The sequence below is a fragment of the Gopherus flavomarginatus genome, chromosome 13 (assembly GCF_025201925.1).
Source record: "Gopherus flavomarginatus isolate rGopFla2 chromosome 13, rGopFla2.mat.asm, whole genome shotgun sequence".
Lineage (NCBI taxonomy): Eukaryota > Metazoa > Chordata > Testudines > Testudinidae > Gopherus > Gopherus flavomarginatus.
The window spans coordinates 847,243-868,665 of NC_066629.1; the positions used below are offsets into that span (position 1 = coordinate 847,243).

The 21,423-nt window shown below is 45.0% G+C and overlaps 1 pseudogene; it reads left to right on the forward strand.

Annotated features, from left to right (window-relative positions):
• LOC127033794 (bone morphogenetic protein receptor type-1B-like) overlaps window positions 1-21,400 on the forward strand; it is a 30,928-nt pseudogene extending 9,528 nt beyond the window's left edge.
• Window positions 21,401-21,423: the final 23 nt, after the last annotated feature.

A 21,423-nucleotide genomic window follows, 5' to 3' on the forward strand; every position in this document is an offset into this window, starting at 1 on the left:
GTCCATGAACTGGACTATGAAGCCCTCTGCCCAAAGGTCAATGTCCTATTTTTGCCACACAACACCTCATTGTTGCTGCAGCCTATGGACCAGGGTGTGCTGGCCACTTTCAAGGCTTGTTACCTACGGAGGACATTCTCCATGCTGATTAAGGAGACGGCAGGTGAAGGAAAGCCCAGTGTAGAGGAGCTCTGGAAGTCCTTCAACATCATGAACGGCGTGGAAAACATTGATCCGTCATGGGAAGAAGTCACTTCACAATGTATGAATGGTGTTTTGCGCTGTGCAGTGCTAGATGCTGTCCACAGCTTCATAGAATTTGATGCCATTTCTGCTTTCGAGCAAGGAATTGTCAAGTTGGGGAAGGATATTGACTTTGAGGAGGTGGAGGAAGATGATGTACAGGAGTTGTTGGAGTTTCACGCTGAGCAACTGACAAATGAGGAACTGATTGAGCTGGACCAACAACGGATATCTGAAGAAAGCAAGGACGATGATGAGGGTGACATAGGGCAGGAAGCCAGGAGTCTAATGACAAAGTATCTCTCCCATTTCTTTAGATTGCTGGGTGAGATGACGGAAATCATACAGAGGGGTGATCCTTTTCATTTTACGGTCTGCCAAAGTCTCCCGGGCTCTGTGATGCAGTGGCCTGCTACAGGGAGATCTATCATTCAAAGGGTCATGAAGGAGAGCAGACATCGACAAAATCCTTTTTTAAGACTTCTGCAACCGAAAAGCCAGCCCAAGAAAACCCAGCCGCCACCCCTAGCTAAGTTTAGCAAAATTGGCATTGTTGTATCCTGTATCACTGTACTGTATTTACTGTGTTAAAATGTTCTGTGTGTTTGAACAGTGTTAGTGGGATTCTACATTCTTTTGTTCAATGTTTTTGTGTGTAAAATGTGTGCTGTATAAGCCATCAGTGTAAAAAGGTAACACTGTTCAGGTGAAAAGAGCGTTGTCATAGGCGAGTGTGGTGAAGTTGTGAACACATCCAGCTCTTATTCCATTATTTCTTATGGGGAAAAATTCACCGGTATATGTCATTTCGGTGTCTACTGTCCTCTTCAAGAACACAACCCCAGTGTATATAGGGGACCCCCGTATTCATCATTCTGTCTTATACACGCATACTTACATGTAATATGCAGTGAACTACAGCATAATAGATGTGCTGCATGCTTGTTCAGATTGCTTTTAATGATGGAAAGATTTTAATTTCTGACACGGCTGAACAGTGCAGCTGGAGTGTGCTATGCACTCCTCTGTATGTAGAGTGTGTTATAGTCACCCTTTGAGGATCTGTTCCCCACCAGCACAACAGAGCTCTTCCAGGGGTTCTAAGAGACACTCTCTCTTCTATTCTCTTGCCCAGATCTCTGGGTGGCTTTCCAAGGGGTGAAGGTAACTTTTACACTGAAAATTCTCCCTCTCAAATCTCATTTTTCCTATATAAAACGTTCCCCTTTTAATTTCGTTCCACATTCTTCATTCATTGTATCATGGGCTGAAGATTGTGCGACATTCTTCTATTGCTGTCTCTGAAAAGAATCATTTCCTCTATCCCTCAAAGTTTTTGAGCTCTCTCCCCCTCTGCTTTCCATGATCTAACTTGCTTTGTCATTTTACATCAGAAGTAAAATTTTCACAAGCACTTAAGTGACTTAGGAGCCTATGTCCCATTTTCAAAACTGATTTATGAGTCTATGTCGTGTTGAAAGTCAGTGGAACGCCAAAACTTCCTGAGTCTACTCTTTCCCTTCTTAATAGCACCTCTTCTAATGATATGATTCTTTTCTTTCTCCTCCTTGTGTATATTGACTTTATTAGAGAACATCAGTTGTTGACTTCTTTTCTTTTTCAGTTGATTGCAGTTCACTGTTTTGTTACTGTGTCCCTGAGTTACATTTACTCATTGCTTTGAATCTAAGGCACCATGTAAACAAATAAAATGTAGTATAATATAATATTGTATGCTAATGGATTCTTTTCAGTCTCTTTTCTTGGCAATCCTGTCATTCCTATCCTGAGACTGAGTAATGAAGTCATGGGAGTTGTTACCCAAAAGGGTTGTTGTCTTCCTTACTTTACTCATGCACCACATCTAAGTAGTATAAAAGTAAATTGTGTGCTTTTGTGAGAAAGCGATCTGTAGTGTGCAACTGGTTACTATTCAGATCCAGAAGTTAGTAACTTGTCCTGTTGTTGAAAATAACTGTGAAACAAGCTTACTCTGACTAGATTTCACACAGTTAATTTAAAAACGTGCCACAGCAAATGTTTGGTGTTTTCCTATCCGGCGTCCTTCTGTGCCACAGCTAATATTTCCAAATTGTGTTTATGCCTTCAGTGTGTAACAGGATGTTCCTCTTTCCCTACAACGTCTTTATTGGCATTCGTGGTTTTGTTTGTTTGTTTTGTTGAGTTTTCCTTTCTTTCAAGTAAAAAAAATAATGATTTGAAATTCCAATTTATATAAGTCTTGTAAAACCATTTAGTTACTTCTTCTGTCTGTTTCTCTTTTATTGTCCTTGTTCATTTGTTCTTTTGTTATGAAAATATCTAATAAACATAAATATTCGAAAGAAAATAAGAGGTTAATAAAACGTTATATTGCTCTAGGACTTGATTGTTTGAGGATAAGGGGCTATTTCTTTTTTATTATTTGTTTTATTTCTTATGATCAGGACAATTTTCATTCGTGTTGATAGGGTGTTGAGTCCCCAGAAAGTGATGAGAAATGAGCAGAGAAGATTTTCACTCGGATGCAGACGCTCTTTTTGTTTCCCTGATAACATTCATGCATTTGACCTTCATTAGGGAAGGACATTTGTCACCAGCACCATCTCGCCATCTGTTAGTATACTTGTCCTCTGTTGTATATGTTCTTGTAAACGGAAGTATAATGGATCACTTTAGGCTTATAACCCAGGTAAGCAGTTATGAAGGATATTGATAAGTCAAGAATTTGGACGCAACAGTGTTGCAGATTGCAATATGGTTAAAATAAGGAGGACCACTATCACTCTTAATAGTGTTTCATGGTCATTAGCTCCGTGACGGTGGCCTCTTCAGGTCTGCTTCTGTACAGTGTGTGCACGCACAAGTGGGCCTGCTTTAGCATTGATGCTTTTCCTAAGATAGGCTTTGCATCACTGGAGACCCATCGATTAGGAGAGACCAATGGTTCCCAACCTGTTTACCACTGTGGGCTGCATATGCAACTCTCCATGCGTTATGTGGGCCATATCCACACAATATATTACTCTACCTCTATGGCCCTGAGGATATCACACGGGCCGCAGCTGTGCGCTGATTGGGCGCAAGCGGCCTGCAGGCCATGGATTGAGAGCCACTGGGATAGACATTTGTACAGAGGGGACGGGCCTTGGGTGAAGATTTTTAATTATGGGGGTTAGGGGTTTGTGTGACAATGTCAGCTTTGTGGCCTGGCTTCTTTATGAAGAAAAGTGATCAGTTTGTGATTGCCGTCTGTCTTAGTTAAAATTAAATCCAGCAGTGTATGCGTGCCAGGAGCCTAGGATAAGCATTTGTTTGTTTTGTACGTTGAAATAACACTGCGTAAATAAATAAGATTTTAAACGTGATAATAGTTTAGTCATACGCATTTTGTTACATTGCTGTTCAAAGTGTGTTGATTTATCAACGGTTTGTTTGTGGAGCACATCATGTCCAATAGCAAATCTCTCATTTTTAAAAAAAAACTAACTCTGCTTTGCTCTTTCCAATCTTCAGGACTGATGGCTACTGTTTCACCACAGTAGAAGATGAAGAATCTGGAGGACATACAATTGCCTCAGGATGCCTACGCTTCGAAGGCTTAGACATCCAATGCCGGGTAAGAAAACAGTTATGATCAAGGTTTGGTCTGGCTATTGTGATAGTTTTCATCCAGCAACAGTGTGGTCAGGATGAATGCACACATCTGCTGCTTTGAATTTTGGTCATGTGGGGAATGTGCTCTCTGCACGGAATGCTGAGGAAATGGAGTCTGCTCCCCAAAACTCTTGCTACTTCTTCAGGCACACCGTATTGCTAGTTCACTAATGTTAGCCCCTGCTCTTCTGGTGAAACTACCACTCTGGTAATTCCATTCTGAATCTCTAAATTCCCCCTGCAGCTTGAATTAGGTAAGACATTCTTCCCTTCCTTTCCCAAACTGCTGTGTGCTGCGTAGCCATAAAAAAGTTGCTGTTTTCACATGCGGAGTTGTTGCGTATCACTGATGTGTAACGTAAGTCCTGTAGGTGTAGACAGTCCAGCTGGTACATTTGGGGATCCACCTTTATGAAGGTTTTCTTGTTCCAGGGAGAGAAATGTGTGTCCATTTCAGGTACTGCCACCAGCTTCTCACCCTATGTAGCAATTCTCTTTTGGGCTTCCATGTTTAACACAGAGAAATCACTCGGGGTTAAGTCCCCAGCTGTTCCGTGCAGACCTCAGCATGACGGTGGAGGCAGAACAGCCGGTGGAATGAAGATGACTCTGAGTACCTCTACACTGCAAAATAAAACAATAAAAGACCACGCCCATGGCAGCGATCCTCAGAGCCTGGGTCAACTGACTTGGGCTCTTGCTACCGGGTGTTGAATAAGGGTACAGGGTAAGAATAGCAGTGTAGACACTCCTGCTCAGGCTGGAGTCCAGGCTTTGACACTCTACCCCTTGCTGGGTTTCAGAGCATAGGCTTCAGCCCAAGCAGAAACATCTGCAGTGCTCTAGTGTGAGCCCAAGTCAGTCGACCTGGGCTCTGAGACTGGGCTGCCGCATTTTCTTTGTTTGTTTGTTTGCAGTGTAGATGTATCCTTAAGTAATCTTTCAGCTCCCACACCTATATCTGGGCCTGTCCAGGGGGACAACCAGCTATTGGTTCAAGTTAGAGCAGGCTAAGGGTTGCTCTTATTTGCACCTGCTTGTAATAAACTCCTAGGAGCCATTATTCCAGTAAATATCTCCAAAGTATAGTGCACTGTGTTCTGTCCCCTCCTGCTCCCTCTTCATGCCCTTCACAAATCTATTTCGCTGGGGGGAATAGATGACTGAGTTGACTATGTTGGCTTTAAGCCGTCTGAGGATGCCCTTACATGAAGGGAATCATGCACTAAAGCCAAGATTTTCAAAAATAGGAGTCTAAAATGAGGCTTCTAACTGCTTACTAAATAAGTAGTCAGATTTTCCAAAATGCTGAACATCCTAAAGTCTCTGAATTCACACCTGACGTTAGGCATCTGTTTCTGGAAATCTTGGCCTTGGGGCAAAATTCTGTCTGCTTTGCTCTGGGAGGTGTGATGCTGTTTCCCATGTCAGGTCTGTCTCCTTCTCCAGCGCCCAAACAACAGTGTCTGTTTAAAAGAACCAAGTTGCTCACACAGTTCTCTGTGACTTTCTCTGTTGCAGGATATGCTCATAATACATGAGAGAAGAACTCTTTCTATTGCGTGCTGCAGAGACAAAGATTTCTGCAATGAAAACCTTCACCCAGCGCTGCCATCTCTGAGAAATAGCGGTAAGAGGAAGAAGAAAATATAGCCTTAAATCAGTAGGTCCATGTGCTTCTCCTAGAAAAGAAAAGAGAATTAGACGACCTGCATGGAAAAACAACTTTTTTTTGTATCGTGTAGCTGTTCTGGTAATATTCAGAAACAGTATCGTCTTGGTTGTTGCTGGTGTTTACCTCTGTTTGTATTCCCATCATGCCTACAGCATCAGTCAAGGCTCAGAGACCCATTGCCCTAGGCACTGGGCGTAGTAAAAGAATGGTTCCCGCTCCAAAGAGCTCACAGTCTAGCTTGGGCTGGGGCAGGGACTATCTCTTACTTTGTACAGTGCTTAGCGGGGCAGCGGAGGTGACTTACCGAGGCCTCTGGGTGCTCATGCCATACAAATATAGAATAACAATCATGAATGGTGTCACGGAGTATGTGGGGAGACCAGGCCCTGCACCCCCCACTTCCTGCGATTCACCGGGACTCTCAGCCAGCCAGTAACACAGAAGGTTTATTTAGACAACAGGAACGCAGTCCAAAACAGGTCTTCCTGGTACAGACAAAAGGACCCCCTTTAGTTAGGTCCATCTGGGGCCCCAGAGAGATCACAGCCCCGGTGGGAAGCCCAAGCCCCATCGGACGCCCCTCTCCATTTCCCAGCCAGCTCCAAACTGAAACTCCCTCCAGCCTCTCACTCAGCCTCTCCCCAGCTCCTCCCCCAGCCTTTGTGTCCTTTGTCCAGGTTCCTGGGAAGAGGTGTCACCTGGCCTCCAACTCCCCTCCTGGGTTCTCATGTTACATGTTCAGGTGTCCTCCCTTCCCCAATGCAGCCAGTCCCAGCAAAACTCCCTTGCAACATTCCCAGGTCAATACTCCTCACTCAGCATTCCCATAATACAGCAAGAACATTCCCACTTCGTCACAAATGCCCTCTGTCGTCTCAAAAGATTGTAGTTTGTAGCTACACAACAGTTTCTGAATGACGCTTGGGACCAGATCCTCAGCTGCTATAAATCAGTGTAGTGCCACTGAAGCCAATGGAACTAATGACGATTTATAGCCGCTGATAATCTGGCCCTCTGAGAATAAGGTCTAGGCGTCACCATGACCTCTGTGTTTCAGAGCTATAGAACAAACAATACAGTAACACTCTGCACAAAAGCATGTCCAGTTTGGGTTAGAAGTTGTACAATATTTGTTTTTTTTAAATACAGCAGTTCCTGGGTAAGCACGACATTTATAGACATTGGCATAGCCTCCATGGTGTCCTATATAGGGGCCCGCCGACCCTCCACCTTCTTACCGCCGGTGACAGCTAGCTAGAACTTCGCTTGCTCTTGCAGCAAGCCTAGCAGTGTCTCGTTTAAGTGTATATAGTTGTTTCCTCTCTCATAGTTTAGAGTTAGTGTTAGTTCTAGATAGTTAATAGTTGTTGGGGGCTTCCCCCCCCCAAAATATTCATCGCCCCACTGGGGCATGCCCGGGTCCCCAGGGTTTAAACTCTGCATGGACTGCGTGAAGTTTATGCTGAAGAGTGACCTGCACTCATCCTGCTTGAGGTGCCTCGGGGAGAGCCACCAAAGAGACCGGTGCGGTATCTGCAGGGGATTCCGTCCCAGGACTCTTAAGAACAGAGAGCAGAGACTCAGAGTGCTCCTGATGGAGGCGGCTTTACAGCCACACTCGGACCCTAAGCCTGCCAATCCGGCGCCCAGCACCTCATCCTTGGTGCACAGTGCTCTGGCACCGCTAATGAGACAGGAGGTTGTTATAACTTTAGTCCCAGATTTGGACCTTAGCGTCCAAAATATGGGGGTTAGCATGAAAACCTCCAAGCTTAGTTACCAGCTTGGAGTTGGTACTGCTGCCACCACCCAAAAAATTAGAGTGTTTTGGGGCACTCTGGTCCCCCTGAAAAACCTTCCCTGGGGACCCCAAGACCCAAATCCCTTGAGTCTCACAACAAAGGGAAATAATCCTTTTCCCCTTCCCCCCTCCAGGTGCTCCTGGAGAGATACACAGACACAACCTCCGTGAATCTAAACAGAGGGAGTCCACCCTCTGTAATTCCAGTCCTGGAAACAAAAGCACTTTCCTCTTCACCCAGAGGGAATGCAAAATCAGGCTAGCAAATCCAACACACACAGATCTCCCTCTGACTTCTTCCTCCCACCAATTCCCTGGTGAGCTGCAGACCCAATTCCCTGGAGTTTCCCCACTAAAGAAAAACTCCAACAGGTCTTAAAAAGAAAGCTTTATATAAAAAGAAAGAAAAATACATAAAAATGGTCTCTCTGTATTAAGGTGACAAATACAGGGTCAATTGCTTAAAAGAATATTGAATAAACAGCCTTATTCAAAAAGAATACAAATCAAAGCACTCCAGCCACTATATTCATGTAAATACCAAAGAAAAGAAACCATATAACTTACTACTTGATCTCTTTGTCTTTACAACTAGGAAACAGAAGATTAGAAAGTAAAACTACTTCTCCAAATCTCAGAGACAGCAGGCAGACAGACAAAAGACTCAGACACAAACTTCCCTCCACCCAGAGTTGAAAAAATAGGGTTTCCTGATTGGTCCTCTGGTCAGGTGCTTCAGGTGAAAGAGACATTAACCCTTAGCTATCTGTTTATGACAGAGGCCCAGTCTAAGATCTCTAAATCCCAGCATCGGAGAGAATCGGGACATAGAAAATCGGCCTCCGTGTGGCACCGATCACCATCTCCAGTGCCTGCAAAAAAGAAGAGGCCGGTGAGGGACCAATCACCCCACCAGGACCTTAAAAGGCCAGCAGCATCCACGACTGCGGTGGGACAAGCCGAGCCACAACCGGACCCTCCCAAGGTCCCGTTGACTGCTGCCCCAGTGGGGGTGCTGTCGAGTCCGGACCGGTCTAGATCCCCGTACCTCAGTGAGAATGTGCATCCCCCATTGACGCCGGAGGCGTTCGAGGTGGCCTCTGTCTTATTAAGCCTCCCGGTGCCGGCCTCCCCACGCCTGTGGAAAGAGCTGCTAGACACGGCCCTACCCCCGATTCAATCAAGGGGCAAGCAGGCCAGGATGTTGCCCCAGTTCCCACCTTGTGCCACTCTGGCAGCACCGGCACAGAGAGAGCACTCCCTGGCCTCATGGCACCGCTCCCCGGTGACAGTGGTTACTGCTCCCCCTCGGTCCTCCTATTTGGAGACCTCGGACTCAAAGGCGGAATCCTACCGCTCCAGTAGATGGAGGAACAGAAGTTCGGCTTCTCAGGCGAGCTAATGACCTTACCCGGCGTAGTGGCAGCAATAGTGGCAACTGCCGTCCCAGTGGCCGTTCTGGACTCCCTGGGCCTACCGTCAGTCCCTGGGACATGTGCATGGTCTGTGCTCCAGGTCTGTGTCGGTCTCCTCGACGTCGGTGTCTCTGGCGCAAATGCATCTACCACCGGCACCACTGTCTGACAGGAGTGTGCCACAACAGAACCCGGCATCGCCTAATCAGACACTAGCACCGACATGGACCATGTTTCCGATGCCGCAGGCACCGCCCAGCACGCCTCATCTTTTGGCGTTGACCCTGGTACCGGCCACGATGCCGCATCCTACATCTCCACCAGCCACGCAACCAGAGTACTGTGTGCTGCAGAGCCCTGCAGAGGCTGAGGGTACAGAGGAAGGTCCTTTGCAGGTGGTCATCTCCTCTTCCTCGCCAGATGAGGCACTTGTGGCAACGTCAGTGGCACCAGCCCTAGAGGACAACCAGGTGCTTCAGCAGCTACTTAAGCATGACGCTCAGAGCCTGGCGATCCAAGTGGAAGAGATCAAGGTGGATGTAGATCCGGTAGTGGATATCCTGGCCCCCTCGGACCTACCTAGGCTTGCCCTACCATTGATCAGAATGCTAGCTGATACATCCCGCACCTTGTGGCAGATGCCAGCTTCGTTGGCCCCTATGGCCAAAAAGACAGAGAGACGCTACTTTGTACTTTGTACCCTACAAGGGCCATGCTGCAAATGTATTTCCCTAGTCTCCAGAGTATGAAGAATTCTCCCCCTATAGTCTGCAGACTCTGTTTAGCCTCTCCTGAGCCAATAGACAGTGACAGCTTCAACTGTTCCAAGCCACACCTTTAGAGGGAAATGACCGGCAGACCCAGACTGCTAACAAACCATGAAATAGAAGCTTGGCCCCCTGAGCTGCCACCTCTTTCACAGAGAGAACTGGACTCCCCAGCGGGCTCTCAGTTTCAGCTCCTGGCACACACAGAGTGACAGTTCAGGTAGAAATCTGCTGCTCCAATGAGAATGATGTGCGCTAGGTTTTTTTCCTGATAGGCCCTGTGTTGGTGTCTCCTTTCAAAGGCGATGGCCATGGCTTGAATGTTTACATTGTTAATGCTCCAGGACCAGGTAATGTCAGGTTAAAACATGACCAATGTGCTCACAAGGCAGATAATGGTAGGTCATCTCTGCTCATGATGGGAAGGAGAGGGAAGGAAAAAGTTGGAAGCAAAGGTGGGAGAGGGAAGTGGATCTTTAAAAGAAAAGTGCATGACAGTAAGCCAAGATTCCCCTAGAATCCTCTTTGTCTCATTACCCTAGTACAGGGGTAGGCAACCTATGGCACGTGTGCTGAAGGCGAAACACAAGCTGATTTTCACACTGCCCGGGTCCTGGCCACTGGTCCAGGGGGATCTGCATTTTAATTTAATTTTAAATGAAGCTTCTTAAACATTATAAACACCTTATTTACTTTACATACAACAATAGTTTAGTTATATATTATAGACTTATAGAAAGATCTTCTAAAAACATTCAAATGTATTACTGGCACGCAAACCCTAAATTAGAGTGAATAAATGAAGACTCGGCACACCACTTCTGAAAGGTTGCTGACTCCTGCCCTCGTAAATCTGAAACATAATAGTGTTATTCCAGGGTGAGTCAATAAGGCTAGAATTGTCACAGTTTACTGTGTATTCAGCATTTGTGTGGAAGATGCAAGACAATCAGATGGTGAGGACTTGAGAAAATCTCATCTTTATCTGCCTAAGAGTGAACACCAGGCTGGAGGTGAGGAGTGTGCTAAAGTACCACAGTTTTGAGACTCTGCAGTTTTAAAAGAAGATGGTGCAGGATTTCTTCAGTTTTCAGCATGAGAATATGCATGACGGTCCAACACGTGTGCTTGAAATGCGTCTACAAATTTGGAGATGACAGCTAAATTTTAGAGCAGAAAATGGGTATAGCGTGCAAGGATTAATTCAAACTTTTCAGTTATTTTTATATAATCACAAATCTTACGTGTTGCTTGGTAATGTTGCATTTTGAAGCGGTTTTAAAGAATGGCTCATCTGCAATGATACATTTTCCCACAATTGCAAGAATAAAAAACAAATAATTTTTCCTGCTAAAGTGCTGTGAGAGAGAGAGATCCTTACATTGATGTAAATATAATGTTAGGGACTTTAGCTCTATGCCCTAGCAGGGATTAGACATCCCTTATATGTCTTCTGTGCTGGGGTAGATACAGTTGGGTATAGGAATTGCTTTTGTTAAGACTCTCAGTTTTCTGAAATTAATAAAAGTTAGTTAAGATAAAGAGGCATCAAACAGGACAAAGTCTGTGTCCCAGCTGACAAGATACGTAAGATACAGGAGTGTAAATCCCAGGTTTGAGGCGGTGGGGGTTAGTGGATTGGTCATGAAGGGCTAAATACTCCCTTACAAACTCAGTCACAAGCACTAGAGTTACCAGTGAGAGCTTTGACTGAGTAAAGACTGCAGGGTCAGTCAGGCCCTCGATTGCTGTTCCATGTGCTGTGTTTGCCCTGTTCAATGAGAGCTAAAAAAGGAACACCTCAAATGGGTCTGAAATCAAGTGCTGAGTTACGCAATGCTGCAGTAGAAAAGAAAGGGAACAATTCTCTTGCTTAATATAGTTATAAATTCTTGTGTGTATTTTTACATGGGAAACTAACCCCAGGAAGGCAGAATGCATGTTACACCCAACCTAATGGGAAAGACATCTCAGGTGTGAGAGAGCAGCGTTGGCTTCTAAGACAAAAACACAGCCATTGTACAAAACTTTTTTTGATTTTTTTAAATCAGATTGTGTTGAAGGAGACATTGGTCATAGGGCCTTGCTGATCTCAGTGATCGTTTGCAATATACTCCTGGTACTTCTCATCATATTCTGGTACTTCAGGTAAGTGGGAAGTATTTCAACTTTGTCTGCTTCAGATTTCTTCCTAACATCACTTTCCCCTCCCCCACCCCAGCTTATGAACTGTAAAATTAAAAAAAAATTAACAGGAGGGAATTGGGGAACAATTAAAAACACATTGTTTTTATTATAGGGAAAAATTGTATATTTTGTTAATGTTAAAATCACAAAGTCATCAATATAATGTCCCATAAAATAGTTGGTCTTTTGTATAGCATCCTTCATAGAAAGTATGTCCTAAAAAGTTTTCCAGTGGGAAACAACACAGAGTAGTATACACTGAAAATTAAAGAAAACAATAGTGCAAAGACACGCTATAGTAAATAAAGCTCACAACCCAGTGTACACAAGGTTGACACAAATTCACAAACTCTACCCAAAGAGGCAGGGAGATTCAGAAAGCACAGGTAAATTCATAACAATACCTTTGTTTGGTCATAAAAAACCCACAACATTCATAACTAAAAGGCGAGGGATTTACTACATCTCTGTTTTTAGGACTATTCTCTGAATTAGGGGTTTAAAGTTGGTACTTGGCTATGCAAAATTATGCTGGATTCCCCAGCAGATGATACTCATCCCCTTTCATAGACCGAAAGCGTTCTAATGTTGCGAATAGATCAGAAAATAGTCATTGATGAGACTAGTTCGTACTTTGGGTAATTGCTGGGGACTTCTGAATGACTAAAAATTAAATGTGAGTAGCGTTTTCTGTGTAGCATCTGTTCCTCATTGCACTGTCAACTAATTTAATTTTCACTAAAATCGTAGGCACAAAAGGCAAGCAACCAGACCTCATTACTGCATTGGAGTTGAACAGGATGAGACTTACTTTGCTCCAGGGGAAACCCTGAAAGACTCGACTCAATGGTCTCAGAGCACAGGAAGTGGGTCTAGTTTCCCTATGGTAAGAAAGGAATGTAATTTAGATACACACAGAGAGTCCTGTGGCACCTTATAGACTAAAAAGTATTGGAGCATAAGCTTTCGTGTGTGGATACTCACTTTGTCAGACGCATGTAATGGAAATTTCCAGAGGCGGGTATAAATATGCAGGCAAGAATCCATCTAGAGATAATGAGGTTATTTCAATCAGGGAGGATGAGGCCCTCTTCTAGCAGTTGAGGTGTGAATACCAAGGGAGGAGAAACTGCTTTTGTAGTTGGCTAGCCATTCACAGTCTTTGTTTAATCCTGAGCTGATGGAGTCAAATTTGTAACTGAACCGAAGCTCAGAGGTTTCTCTTTGAAGTCTTGTCCTGAAGTTTTTTTTGCTGCAGGATGGCTACCTTTAAATCTGCTATTGTGTGTCCAGGGGGGTTGAAGTGTTCTCCTACAGGTTTCTGTATATTGCCATTCCTAATATCTGACTTGTGGCCCGTGCATTCCAGCTTTGTGCAAGGGTTCCTATGTTTTAGCATGAGAGAAGGAGATGGACAAAGAGAGATGAAACCCATGTTGTGGAGTATATTTAAACGACATTTCTTGGGATTTAACAGGTCGAAATTACTATAGCAAGGCAGATTGAGATGGTGAAACAGACCGGTAAAGGTCGCTATGGAGAAGTTTGGATGGGAAAGTGGCGTGAAGAAAAGGTAGCTGTAAAAGTGTTCTTCGCCACTGAGGAGGCCAGCTGGTTGAAAGAGACTGAAATCTACGAGACTGTCCTGTTGAGGCATGAAAACATTTTGGGTGAGTGAGTGAAATAAAAGATAGAAATGATGCCGTTTAAAGTTTCTTAGTTATTCTTGCTAATAATTTTGTACTTGCTGATGTCCTTTTCTTCATGCATTTTGTCACCTGCCATGCTTTGCCATTAACCACAATATGCTTCTCTCCATGGGGCAGATATCAAAAAGCAAATCGTTTTAAGGGTCTCCATGCAGATAGGGAGTAACTGGCTTTGGGAGGTTGTAATCCCCAACAACCATACACCTGTTTTTCCCACCGGTGTCTGGGGTTCTTTTTTTAGAAAGCAAACTCCAGGCCACTGAACTGACATTTAACAATGACACCATGTGGAACTGAAAAAGAAGAGACACTGAAGGCATTCTCAGGGTATTTGTTTAAAACTCAGTTATGCACGTTGTACAGAGCTCTCTGTAGGGGGCGATGTGGAGCCACGCTATGCTAGGGAGAGCCGTCAGGAGGTATGTCTCCCTTGTGGCTGCTGGATGTTTGTGTGATCCTTCCCCACACAATTATGTCCCTAGAGTGACCAAGAACTGAGCAGACATAGGAACATAAGAACGGCCATACTGGGTCAGACCAAAGGTCTATCCATCCCAGTATCCTGTCTGCTGACAGTGGCCAATGCCAGGTGGCCCAGAGGGAGTGAACCTAACAGGTAATGATCAAATGATCTCTCTCTTGCCATCCATCTCCACCCTCTGACAAACAGAGGCTAGGGACCCCATTCCTTACCCATCCTGGCTAACAGCCATTAATGGACTTAACCTCCATGAATTTATCCAGTTCTCTTTTAAACCTTGTTATAGTCCTAGCCTTCACAACCTCCTCAGGCAAGGAGTTCCACAGGTGGACTGTGTGCTGCATGAAGATCATCTTCCTTTTATTTGTTTTAAACCTGCCGCCCATTAATTTCATTTTGGTGATCCCTAGTTCTTGTATTATGGGAATAAGTAAATAACTTTTCCTTATCTACTTCCTCCACATCACTCATGATTTTATATACCTCTGTTACATCCCCCTTAGTCTCCTCTTTTCCATGCTGAAAAATCCTAGCCTCTTTAATTTCTCCTCATGTGGGACCCGTTCCGACCTCCTAATAATTTTAATTGCCCTTCTCTGAACTTTTTCTAATGCCAGTATATCTTTTCTGAGATGAGACAACCTTGCTTAACCGAGTGGTTTCTTCGACTCTTCCCTTGAACAAGCAAAGGACAGAGAGGGTGTTTTGTTTTGTTTTTTTGGTGAAGTCCCTGTCCCCCTCGATCACAATTTAACCTTTAACCTGGGGATTAGACAGAAACCAGCGATAACCTTTAGCTTGAGCTGGTCTTAATATAGCTTTGAAATCACTCAGAGTAATTGTTGCACACTTTTTTCATGCAGTATAATCCACATTTTTAATACGTGCTGATGCAGGCATGGTTCATATCCTTACTAACTGAATACAATATAGATAGAATAAAGAAGTTGAACTTTGTAGCTGAAACTCACAAGTGGATGAGAGAGAATGTAGAGTCGTGTGTGGTGTTCAAAAGCCCCAAAAAATATTAATCTGAAAACATTTCCTCCCTCCCCATAGGGTTCATTGCTGCGGACATTAAATGTACGGGGACTTTGACCGAACTGTATCTTATCACAGACTACCATGAGCATGGCTCCCTGTATGATTATCTGAAATCCACTCCCTTGGATCCAAAAGCCATGCTAAACCTGGCCTATTCTTCTGCTAGCGGCTTGTGCCACTTGCACATGGAGATCTTCGGGACTCAAGTCAAGCCAGCTATTGCCCACCGGGATCTGAAAAGTAAGAACATCCTAGTGAAAAAGGATGGAACCTGCTGTATAGCAGACCTAGGCTTGGCAGTTAAATGGTTTAGGTGAGTAAAATGAGGTGCATTTCTCTGTGGGTGAATTCTTTCCTGCCCCCAGGCTTGTTAATGTCAGCAATAAAATGGGTGTTTTTTAATTGAAAGGGATCGGAGAGATACCACGGTATCTTTTTGTATCATTGACATGCATCCGACGAAGTGGGTATTCACCACGAAAGCTCATGCTCCAATAGGTTTGTTAGTGTATAAGGTGCCACAGGACTCTTTATTGTTTGTGGGGTGTAATATATATGATACACCCTTATACTGTACTAGGGGCAGGTACAAGTCTGTGACATCTTACGCGCATTTAACTTGCACAGTTTCAGTTTTATGCGGTTGGCAAAAACAAAAAAAAGAGAAAAATAACAATTTTAATATCGTACTTGTAGTGCGGGCGATTCCGCCTGCCATTACGCTCAATGTAATTTTGACTAGACGCGATTTTCGCTTTATGCTCTGAGTGCGGAACGTAACCTCAGTGTAAGATGCGACAGACCTGTATATTATATATTGCATGTTTATAAACAGCGGTTTTGTATTTAAATGGTAGTTCTAATAGTATTTGCACACAAATTCCATTTTCAGTAAGTTGTCCTTAATAGACAACCAATTAATATTACTGTATGCTGAAAACAACATGTTAAGAAAACAACATTTAATGAAGATTTGATTGGTATCGCCTGCATTAGCGTTAAGTCTAATGCTAAACAAAATCTCCCAAATGTTGCCAGGGTCCCTATTGAGTCTTCTCTCTGTTGTGGTTCTGCATTTGAATGCTTAATACCACCTGAGGCAAGTAAGCCTTTTAAGAAGTTGGGGGCTGGTCACAGTCTGTACCTTTCTCTAGAAGAACTGTTCCATTAAGATTATGCATTATTTTTGACCTTGTTCAAGAGTGATTTTTGTTTGAATTTGTTTTTTCTCCACATCCAGTTGGGTTTTCTGAGGTGATTTTTTTTCAGATTACTTTTTGTATGTTTGATTCTTCTTTTTCTTTTCCTTTTAGTGATAAAAATGGGGTGGACGTACCACCTAAAAAACTGGTAGGCACAAAGCGCTATATGGCTCCTGAGGTGCTGGATAAAAGGTTGAATAGGAATCACTTCCAGTCATATCTCATGGCCGATATGTACAGTTTTGGACTCATCCTTTGGGAGGTAGCAAGGAGATGTGTGTCAGAAGGTAAATGGCAAACATATTGTTGGTAAGTGGGACGTGACTTTTCCTTGTAGCAGCAAACTCCATTTATAACCTGAAGCTTCAAGTTCCGTCCTTTCTTTCTCGGTAGTAGATTTTGTTGCAATAAACTAAGCTGGGTAGACACCTTGGCAGTCCTGAGCCTATTCATTTCTGCTTCCTTGCACTGAGGGCTTGTCAGCTTCAGTCTTAGTTTAACAACAAAGATTTACACTATGTTTTAGTAGCCTATTTAAAGATGCAATGACTCATCCCTGTGGTGGGAACATGGAGCTAATTTGTGGGCTTTTTCAGGGAAGGTCTACACTGCAGCCAGGATTGACTCTCTGAGATCAATCCACCAGCGGTCAGTTTAGTTGGTCTAGTAAAGACCGACCAGATCGACTGCAGATCACTCTCTAGGCAACACCTATACCGTAACCCTGATGAGAAAAGTAAAGTAAGTCGATGGGAGATTTTCTCCTGTCGCCCCCCACCCCCAATCCATGGTGTAGACCCCGCGGTAACTCCACCTAACGTACGTCGACTCCAGCTACATTAGTCACGTAGCTGGAGTTGCGTAGTGTAGGTCAACTTACCGTGGTAGTGTAGACATAGCCTCAGAGTGGTAAACATTTCTGCTGGAGTAGGAACACTCTGCTGTTTGAGCAGAAAAAAAATGAGGTGATTTTGCATAGGTGTTACAGTTGACAAATGATTTAAACAGACAACTATTAGGCAGTTGACTGTTGTTCTCTCTCTGTTATCTTTAAAAAAACACAAGTTGCTTCCGTGGCAAGCAGAAATGCAGCCAGGATGCAGGAATTAGTAAGAGGGAAGAGAGGCACCTATTCAGTCATCACCATTCCAACATCATCCTGAATTTTCCTTGGACATCTGCTATCCAGGTACAGAATGAGGCCCCGATATTACAGTTGGATGCCATATGAAGTCATTGAGGCTCTCTGTAGGCCCATGAATCCACCCATGTGTATCACATTGCAGGATCAGGTCCAAAATCCGCTCATGCTCAGATTGTGAGATCTGGATCCCAAATGGTATTATTACAGGCCGCAAACCCAGAAAAGCAACAAAGAGTTCTGCGACACCTTATAGACTAACAAATGTATTGGCGCATATGCTTTCATGGTTGAATACCCACTTTGTCAGATGCATACTTCATTTTCTTCAAAAAGATGACCCCCTCTCCAAAGCAAAATAGAATAGCTCACATGGCTAATACTCTTTAAGCCTGGTCTACACTGGGGGAGGGAGGGGATTGATCTAAGATATGCAACTTTAGCTACGAGAAAAGCGTAGCTGAAGTTGACGTATCTTACATTGACTTACCTCCCGTAAGGATTGATGGCCACGGCTCCCCTGTTGACTCCGCTTCTGCTGCTCGCTCTGGTGGAGTTCCGGAGTCGACGGGAGCACGTTCGGGGATCTATTTATCACGTCTGGACGAGATGTGATAAATCGATCCCCGATAGATTGATTGCTACCCGCTGATCTGGTGGGTAGTGTGGATGTATCCTTAGTGTCTATGCTGAGCAAGACAGAGGTAAGTGTGACTGGTAGAGTCCAAAAGGGTGTAGTTGATATAGTCCAGACATCCTTAGTCCCCTGGGATTTTTATCCTGCAGTTATGATGCATCTGGAAAATGTTTCTTTCAGGAATAGTTGACAAATACCAGCTTCCATACCATGATCTTCTGCCCACCGACCCCTCCTGCAAGGACATGTGGGAGATCGTGTGTAGAAAGAAGCTTCGTCCCGCATTACCCAGTAGATGGAGAAGTGACGAGGTAAGAAATCCTTTTAAAATAAAGCAAGTTTTATTACGTTGCCATTTATCTGTCTTCAAAACTGTTGTGATTTCACCCAGAATAGACACGTGGGATTTTCAAACATAGCACTGTGCCTGTTAGGATCAGTGAGATGGTTATATTCGATTTTAGCACCTGCCATGTTGCCCCAGAACGGAAGGGCCACTGAGGTAGATGCTCTGATTCCCTGAGGAGCTGGCCTGAAGTCTTTTCAGAAAGATGTGTTATGTTTTTCCTACCGACCGGAGTCACATTGTGAAAGCACGCAGACTTTATGTTTCAGCTCTGCTCTTATGCATGTTTTCCCTTTCCCTTGTCAGAATTACTGTTGTTAAAGACTGGCTGGCCAGAAGCTCAACCTACTTGCAAAATTACCCGCTGCGCAGTGTACTGGGGACGACTGTTTGTTTTAAATCAGGGCTACGATTGTCAGTGGCCCTTTTTCTGAGAGCCCTGGTCCTGTTGCGATGGGGGCAATCCCAGGCTTGCAGTCCTGAGGGCATGATTCCAGTAAGTTTCATTTTACCATCTGTACACAATACCACAGCGTCCAGGAATCGCAGCCAAAACCCTCACCTAGTGCACTTATTTAGAAATACAGCTAACGGGCTACGTTGGGGTCCACTTGCCTTTACACTGTACCTTTTAAAAAGGAGATTGTATTGTATCTGCATCCGATCCGCCATCTGCAAAAATTCAGGGGGGATGCGCTGGCAGCTGTGAGGTGTCTGCGTGGAGTCGGCAGGTGGAGACACAGCTGGGGGCTGCTCTTGGTGCCTCCCCCTGCACCATGGGCAGGAGGAGAGTCCGCTGCAGCTCCCTGCCTGGGTTCCACGCCAGTGTGGCCGAGGGGAGGGAGGAGACCTGTGGAGCTGCACTGGGGCTGCTCGGGGGCCCCCGGCCAGGGCAGGTGGAGGATCCGCTGTGGCTCCTCACTGCTGCCTGCCGAGCTCTTAGCATGGCCAGGCAGCAGCTCTGAGCTGGCAGCTGTGAGGAGCCTCCACTTACCCTGGGCCTGAGGCCCAAGCAGCCCCGGTGTCCCTGCCACGGTTCCTCACAGCTGCCTGCCAGCTCTGACTGTCTGAGCCCTGTGCAGATTTGTAGCCACAGCTGCGCTGCTATCTGCAGAAATGGTCCGCGGATCGAAAGCGGCTACTGGTGGATTTGCAGGGCTCTAGGTATCGATGCATCTCTTTGCCTGCACATGTGTATGTTTCCCCTAAGAATGGGCTCTAGGAAACGGCATTCCCAAGCGTACTGGTGTTTTTCCTTTAGGGATGCTGGGTTTGAGGGGAGGGGAGGATCTGAACTCAGTCCTCTGAGAATTTCTAATAAATCAAAATGGCGTTTCTGCTCAGTAGAGCAATAATGGATGTACCTCAGACAAACTTGCCGACTGACAATGACGCTCTGCGGAGGTCACTCATCTTGTGGAAGGGGATAGTGTAGTGCTGTTATTGTAGCAGACAGGTGTGGTTTGGGAATAGCAGTGTTCAGTTGAGCGTTTGGCAGTTGGATCAAAGATCTCAGCTGCAAGAGTTGTAAGCGGTCAGAGAAGTGGGGTGTGGGTTAACACCCCCCCCCACCCCCATCCCTGGAAATTTGAGTACTTGTTTAACAGTGAAGGAACCACCTGTCTCGCACTGCCGCTGACCAAAGCCTAACGGGGACTTCATCTTGGGAGTCAGGCAAATGGGAAGTTGTGTTGTAGTGGGGCTGGTTAGAAAGGATTTAGCGCAGAGAAATAAAGAATCTAGTCTGGCTGCTACCACCCATCAGGTGCTGGGCAGGCTTGCTGAGTTAGCTACTCTTCTCCAAGCAGTTGGCATCACCAGCTCCAGGATGGGGACCACACTGCCATTTAGCAAACCTAGTAAATTAGTGCATGCGACCACATGGGTTCCCAACCCATTTTTATCTAAGACACTTTCAGAAAAGAATCTGGCTTCGTTGGTTATTTAGTAAATGCTGCTGCGCTTTTATGCTCTGCACCCACCTTTCTGACCTGTGCTGTTTCACTGTTCTTGCTATTAATGAAGGAGGGTTCATGGAGGTGGTATCAAGGAGTGGTGATGAGCAGGGTCATCCCTAGGGGTGTGCAGGGCCCAGACATCACCCCGATTCACCTTATCCAGGGGATGGCTCTGGTTACAGGACACTCCTATCTAGGGCCCCTCTCAGGCCTCTAAAGCCTTCCTGGCCTTATGCAAACATCAGGAAGGGTTTTTTCCAAAACCATTTTTTTTCAAATATTGCAACAGGGACTTGCAGTGATTTAAATCCTAGGATTCACCCCAGTGCAGATGGCCTGCGAGGGCCATCTGTGACGGAGCAAAGAATAGGCAGAAGAGCTATCCATCACGTCCTCTGTACCTCCTTTCCCATGTCAGGAGCAGTGACTGTCCCCCAGTGGGCCAGCACGAAAGAAGGAATCGTTGTGGCAGACAGCAGACATCGACCAGATCGTCTCATACTATGGGGATAAGGGTAACATAGAATAGAGTCGGGTGAGTGAGAAGTCCTGCAAGACGACTCAGTGGGACAGCAGCTGGAAAAGCTGCCATGCTCAGGCTGTGCTGAAGCCTGGGGTCACTTTGCAGGCTGAAAGAGTGAATTCTACCCTATCGTCCGTGTTGCATTCCAGACCCAAAGCCCTGCTGCACAAGGGTCATGCAGCCCACATTAAGGGGAAGTTATCAGAGAGGTTTTCCTTAGCATCCAGGGAAGGGAGATGGGAAAAGTGCTTTTCTGATGTTGGATTTTTGAACCAAATGTGGAGCCCAGTTTGTTATAAATGTTCAAATTGAGTGACCTGCTGAGAACTGCAGTCAATATACAGAAAATGTCATCCCATCCAGCGTGTACCTTTCTTTGTGGCATAGCAGCTGGCATCACCTTTAGAATACACTGCAGTTTTTCGGGACAGCAGTCTTACATTCCAGCTGACCCAAGTATGAGCCTTTTTAATCTTTTCTTTCCACAGTGCCTGAGACAAATGGAAAAACTCATGACAGAGTGTTGGGCTCACGACCCTGCTTCTCGGCTCACAGCCCTGCGAGTAAAGAAAACACTTGCCAAAATGATGGAGTCACGGGACATTACAATCTGATTCAACAAAAGACATCTCGGGCG